The sequence below is a fragment of the Colossoma macropomum genome, unplaced genomic scaffold (genome assembly GCF_904425465.1).
Source record: "Colossoma macropomum unplaced genomic scaffold, Colossoma_macropomum, whole genome shotgun sequence".
NCBI classification, from domain to species: domain Eukaryota; kingdom Metazoa; phylum Chordata; class Actinopteri; order Characiformes; family Serrasalmidae; genus Colossoma; species Colossoma macropomum.
The window spans coordinates 17295386-17303075 of NW_023494801.1; positions in this window are offsets into that span (position 1 = coordinate 17295386).

Below are 7690 nucleotides of genomic sequence, written 5' to 3' on the forward strand. Positions count from 1 at the left end.
CTACATGGACCGGGAAGTGAATGGTATGTTTTGAAACAATTGTTTCTTTCTTTTTTAAATACTTAGAAATTATTGTCAGTGGCAATTACCTGTGTGCTCCAGATGCAGTAGATTAGGTTAATGCTTGAATATTCCTTTAAAGGCTGATTATCCAATTAATCTACAAAATAATCGGTAGATTACTTGATTGCTTATGCAATTAATAGTGACAGCTCCAATCATATTTAGGCTGCTGTCCACATTAGGAGAGATCCTTGCTGCCGGGCTGCCATGTTGTTTCTCTAATCCTCATGGGACAGGCAGCGTGCAACCTGTTTGATGCGGAAACAGAATGAATTTGTCTGGAGAGCTGTGTCTCCCTGGGGAGAATTCCTGTCTCTGTTGGCCTGTCCCAGTCATCAGAGATGCCAACGCACGCATACAAATGCAAACAAAATACACACACACACACACACACACACACACATCCCTCTCCCTCTGTGCCATCACACTGTGTATTACTGCAGCCTTTGATCTGAACCGTTGTATTTGAACAGATTTCGTTGCTCACTAAGCCAACATGGCCTTTCTCAGCCCGTCCCCTGTCCATCACATAATAATCTCACACACACACATGCATAAACATAAATACAGCAGCAAGGCTCCAGACTAACGTCATCCTATCTTCCCGAGGATGATAACAATAATGTGGTGATGTATTACGATGCTTCAGGGACGACTGACTTGCATGCATAAATTTAGCACTTAATATCTGTAAAACATAGTCATAAATGAACATGCCAAACATCATTGCCCAATCTAAATATGTACTATATAGAACAGTTTTAATTTGCTTCATGAGTGGCATTTTTTTAATAAAAATTCTACTGCTAGCTTAATGCTAATTTCCATTAACCTGTCAATGTGAGTTCCTATGTGATATTAGCATCACCCTTAAAGAAAAATCACATAAATTTCACGTGAATAAAACACATGGTTTTTGCGTCCTTCATGTGTTAAAAATGTTATCACGTGAAAACGTGTGAATATGTGAAAAATGCCATACTAGTCGAATAGCTCTGTCATGCTATTTGAATGTTTTGGTCATAGGGTATGTTTTCTCTTGAATTTGATGGTTTAGCTGGTTTGCCAGCATGACAAATTTGGTCAAGCTGGTCAACTAGCTTGGTCATTCTGGTAAAATAGCTTGGTCATACTTGTCAACTAGCTTGGTCTTGCTAGCTTGGTCATGCTGGTCCACTAGCTTGGTCTTGCTAGCTTGGTCATGCTGGTCCATTAGCTTGGTCATGCTAGCTTGGTCATGCTGGTCCACAAGCTTGGTCATGCTGGTGCACTAGCTTAGCATGCCAATTTATAAGCTTTGTCTTACTGGTTGTACAGGTTGTGTATGATACGTTTTTCTTCAAGTTTGACGGTTTAGCTGGTTTGCCAGGTCATCCAACTGATTAAGCTGGTAGATCAACTTAGTTGGTTCACCAGCAGATCATGTGTTTTCATTTGAGCTGGTTTGCTGGGTCTCAACTTGGTAAAGCTGGTGATGGTGATTGTCCAGCAAACCTAACTTTTAGAAGTCGAGTTTTTACTTTTATTGGTTTTATGTACAATAAAACGATTACTGTTTTAACCGTAAAATGGTTTTGCCACACATAATCAAAATAATTACATATTAATTACATAGCATGTTATGAATTGAATTCCATTTACGTTTCATTTACATTTTACATTTATATTTTTTATATCTTTAAGTTTGCACTGAAAAAAACTGAAAAAAGACAAAAATATTAAGAGTGTGTTTTTCTTGGCACAATACTACACACAGTTTAGAATCTGCTCTTTTGACAGATCATGCTTGTTTCAATGGGTGAGAAATAATGAATAATACAGCATGTTTTCTGGGCATAACTGTGACTTCTAATAATTAATCATCTGAATCTGAATGTCATCTGATGTAATATTTGCACAATATTCCGATACTGAATCAGTAGCAGGCAGCACTACGTGTGGGGTCTCTGACCCCCAAAAAACACATTACACTGTGTTCAGCTGAGAGGGTTGAGAGTGCACCCACTTCCTGTAGAGCACTTCACAGAGTGGGGTTTGTGGGTGGTCATGCATTTCTGCTTGTTTGTGTTGGTGTGCGTAAACAGGTGGAAGTATGACTATATAAGGACAGTTTGTAAGCGTGTATCTCTCCGCCTGCTGGTAGGTAGATAATGTGATTTTGTTTTTCTTTTTTTACTTTATGATTATGATGTGTTTGTTTATGATTTTATTTGACAGATGACTAATAGCTGAGAAAATGATGGCTGAGTCACGGCCACTCCGGGATGCTCATTACTATAATGGGAAATGTGTGGAGGTGAAATGTCTTCAGGCTTTTATTCTCGCCTAAACTCATTTGAATAATTCATCAAACTTTTTCGACAGCGGCTCTCGCTGTTTCCTTGAGCGCCGTCTCTGCATCATAGCATCGTGCTGATGTTGTTGCTATTGAATGCCAAACTGAACGTTCTTCAGAAGAACTTCAAAAGACTAAAAAGTCTTCAAAAGACTAGTGTTGTTAATAAGGGTGTTTCTATCAGGTTCAATATGATTTTCAATTTTGAGGTGGAGTTTTGATTCGATCTTTAATATTATAATTATAATGTATTACAAATTACTGATTATTTCTCTCAACCTGTAATTGGACTAATTTCCTAATTATTTCCTGGAAAAAGAAATCACTCATTACTACATTTCTACTTTACTCTCTAAAACCCAAACAAATCTATATCATTAGGAAAGCACCATGGAAACCAAGTAGTTCCAGTAAACATCATTTAAAAGACCTGTCACTGTTCCTGCCTTTGAACAAGACACAGCCAGTTATGCTTGAATAAAATGATGACTTTGCTTGATGCTGTTTGAAAACCTAGTAACTCTGCCCAAAGCACCTCAAAATAAAATCTTTATGGATAAGATGTAGAGCTGTTCCTGAATGAAAATCAAGTCTGGAGATTAGGGTTCTCTCTTCGTCAGCATCTGCATGGTTCAGTTTCTTGTTAGCATAATTAGATGCTTGGACAGATTGCTTGCCAAGTTTGCAGTGCGTTCCACACATGCGCTGCTCACACATTAGGCCATCACAGGTAGCACACGTGTGCTAACCGCATACAAGGACCGACAGAGATAATCTACAGTCGTATGCAAACGTTTGAGCACCCCTGCTCAAATTACATTTTTGTTAAGTGAAACATAGATATCTCTGCAAATATTAGCACACCATTTCTGTTGATTTACTGAGTTTAACATTTTGGAAAAAAAAACATAAAATGTGCCATAACTTTTGCACTTTTTTTTTTTTTTAATATATTCAGTTTGACAAATAACCTTTAACATTAAAATGTGAAGGAGTTTGTTCTCTGTAGCAGATGTGTTCACTTATTTTCTTAGAAAATCAACAAAACATTCAGTTTGACCAGGGGTGCCCAGACTTTTGCATATGACTGTATGTGTTTTAAATGCATTGCACGTAACTAATATTGCTCTTTTAGGGACATTTGAGTTATGCAAGTAACACAGTTCTTAGTATGTCAGTAACCGTAATGTGTTATATATAATACTTTGTTCTGGGAAAGACTAGTCACATCACTGTAATGTGTTGCTTGTATCTAGTTACCCCCAACACTGATTATGTTGTTCTGTACAAGACGTTTAATCAAACTGTGTGCTGTTTATGGTGAATAGACATAGCCTACATCCAAAACTTTGGATGCTTTTTATATGTACATAGCGGCAAAACAAGATGATAGCAGTGGCATTCCCACCTGAACAGGTGAAGTTATTCACATTGCTATGCTCAAGAAGAAGTCAAAGTTGCTGTGGGCAGCATAGATTGATGGTGGTCAGTATTCTTTGGGCAAACCACACCTGCTTTGTGGTCAATGAATAATCAGTAGTATCTCTGAAGATTGGATAATCTTGGACTGCAACTGGTATCACGTTTTTCACATAGTACGCTACACGTTACAAGGATAGTGCTGTTACCACATTAAATTGGAGAACTGGAGATACCTGACTTCAGTGTGCTCAGGCTAGGCTCGTAGGTACAGTATATGCAAATGTATGCAAACACACACAAAACACATTCTACCAGCATTTTACACACACACACACACACACACACACACATACACACTCATTCCCCAAACACACAGTGTACAATGACATTTTCAAGGAGACACTTGCTCATTATGCGATGATATTTTCTCACGCTTCAGAAAAGGACGCTGCTGGTTTTAAGGATGTTGATTTGGAGATGCTGATTAGCTGACATTTGTTTTAACTAGCATCTACCTCACATTTCTTTTTTCTAGTCTCAATCAGATTATGTCTATAATACAACAAATACTCAAATACTGTCCTGAGGGCCTTTTCATTTTTCAGGATATGCAACTCCACGTTCTTTTAAACACACTGTTGAAATCAGAGATTTTATGGAAGAGAGGCTTAGAAAGTGAGCCAGACAGAAAAGCAGTGCTAAATTTCTGTAGCCAGCTTAGATAAACATCACTTATTTCACACACACCAGTCTTATTTGGATGGTTTTAAGAGGCCCTACTTCAAAGGTTATGCAGTGGCTGCCACAATTAATCAAACTCAATTAATATATATATATATATAGATTAAAATATGGCTTTAGATGAACTTGCAATGACTAGTTGGCAGGTGAAATGATGATGATGCATGGTTTACATTTTCCTACTGGCATCTGTTACAGTAAGAAATAGAGCCTGATAGACACTGAAATATATGCATTTTATGTTATGTAGTGTTTTTATATATCATTTTAGTCTTTTGAAGGTTTCCTAGCGTTTTCCAGAATTCAGAGACCACTTCATTTATTTACCTTTGACTTTTGTACAGTGCTGTAAATAGGTATCCTTATTAATCCTCCATATCTAACACTTATTTTTGAGATTTATAATGGATTTTTACCATCAGTAGGGGCAAAGCAGGTGGGGTAGACCTATTATAATATTTATAATAGGTACCTATTTTTATTGTTAGTTTGTAACCAATAAAATCTTGTAGGGCTCACTCAGGAAGGCACAAAGCTAGCATGTATAAGGCCTATCCCTTCCTTTTTTCAGCTGCTAGTACAGGGTATTCAGTGTGCTCAGAGCACTAGTCCAGCTCATCTTGTTATCACACATGCATCTACACTCATGGAGGCCTAAGGTCACGAGCAGCGTATGCCAAAACTGGCCGGGTGTGCAGATTTGCTATGGCTGCTATGGCCCTATATTTATTATTAATTGTGTTATAAAACTTCACCTGTCACTTTCTGACATTCCAGGAGGCCGAAATCAATTATGGGAGTTTTCCAGCAGGTCCAGTGGACATCTCTGTCTGTATGTGTTTGTTTACATTGTTTACTCTGTCACTTTTAGACCTGCCACAGGAAGTGTAAAGTGAGCTGGGTAAATAGATTTAGTGTTTTATATGAATACTCCAGCTTTTTCCAAACTAGGGTGCTGTCACAAACCCTATTTTGGTGTACAAAAGTAGCTGCTATCATTTACTAAATAGGTGCAATGTTCCTTTAACACCCATAATAAGATGGAAGTGACGGTCACTGCTCTTTTGTGATTTTGACTTATTGCATTTACATTTATAGGAGTTTTCCTTTTTACAGAGCAAAGTATATTTGAATGTATTTCAATATATTTCCATTAAAATTGAGCATCTACTCTGATTTACCAGGACTGATAGTAAGTGCTTACTGTGCTATTTAATGTCAGTGAAAAGTTTGTCTTGTTTTTGGTGCCAATAGGCTGTCATTGTTTTTGCTCAGAGAGAACAGAGAGTTTTTCAAACACATCTATTTATTTTTGATTGAAAAGGAAACACAGGTACTACTTTAGAATAAAACTACCTTCATAATGGGGATATGAATTGTTTAAAATACCTTATTAATGGTTATTAATTCATAAAATCATTAATAAGCAGTTATAAAACACAAATAAAAAAGGCAACAGTGACCTGTTGCTTGCCTTATACTGAACTCACATTCATTTATACCGTTAAACTTTAAGAATTTGTATCCATCAGTCAGCACTGAACCTGTCAGTTTCTTTACATACTCATATTCATTAGATATAAGAGGTCACTTTGGCCTTTTTATTAATGTGTTATAACTGTTTATTAATACTGTTTATTATTATATTATCTCAGCCAGTGAGTGTTTATTATGTGTTTATGACCTAATTATAAACTATTAAATAACTAATTCTAAACCATTCATTAACCCTTTATAAGGGTAGACTTATTTTAAATTGTAAATTTTATATTGTAAAGTGTATTTACAATACACTTGTAAACATCTGTCATGTCACATTATTCTTAATTTAATGAAGGAAACAAAAATAAAGTAGCTTAAAAAAACCGTATAAACCTTATAAACCTATAAAACCAAATAGCTTCCTAATACTTTGGGTATACTTTACAACACATTTTACAACTAGATAATAATGTTTTACAGAACAAAATTGTCAAATTTCTGATGTATTTTGTTGACTTAATTCTTGCCTTATTTCATCAGTATATATTACAGTAAAATAATAACATACTCTCATGACAAATTAATTACCCATTGTTTGCACTTTGTCATTATTTTGACATATTAAGTCATTATACATCATTATCTCGAGCCAGTGAGTCACATCTGAACCTGAAACAGACGTATAAAATGTCTCTGTTTCCCTTTTCAGTGGACTTTCATTTAAAAAGCATGTGCTCATATGTTAATTATGAAGTTGCACCTGTGTTCATTTGCATAACCTGCTAAACTGGCCACACCCATAGCACAAAGTGTCAGTACACTGTCAGTAAAAATCTGCCCCTTAATCTCTATCTGCTGAATCTGTAGCATGTAGCGGTCACTTACTATGGACAGTGATTTTCAAACATTTCGCTGAACTCTGAAAAGAGCAGAAAACCTCAAAACTCACTTATAATAAAAGCCAGTGGACAGATGCTTCAGCTTAGCATTGGTGGTAATCCACTATAGGCTTCAGATACAGTACTTTAGTGGGTCCAGATGTATTCTCATAATGAGAAAACATCTGGGGACAACTTATGGAAGTGTTGGTGCAGTGAAATCTGCCGCTAACAAGGGTACACCCCCTTACAAGAGGTAGTGTTTATTTTTACTGCATGACACATGTGATATACATCTACATGCTCAACTGGGTTTTTATGGGTGTTTTTCAGCCATGTTAGTTTATAGGCCTGTTGTGCATTGACAAGTGCACCATCACCCCATACTTTGAGCTCTGCCTTCATGAAGTGTTGTACTGGTTTAGAAATTCCACACTCAGTTTGATCCCACCCTAATGAGTCTTCTTTCTCACAAACATCTCATGGCTCTTCCCAGACATTCTCGTTATGACATCACATCTGGCACTGAGAAGCTGCAGATAAGGCGATTAAAGAATAGGTTGAACCACTGAATATTCATTTTAGATTTGGTGGGAAGGGGGCTTCTGTGGTTAGACCTGCTTGTTCACATTTGTGTGCTACAAACTGATGTAGTAGTCCAATAAGCAGCTAACCAAGAATGCTGTAACATCACTACATATCCTCTTTATTACCTTACCACTGTGTATGTATTTCTGCAGATTTAGAGGGACGGCATCCCTGCAGAAAG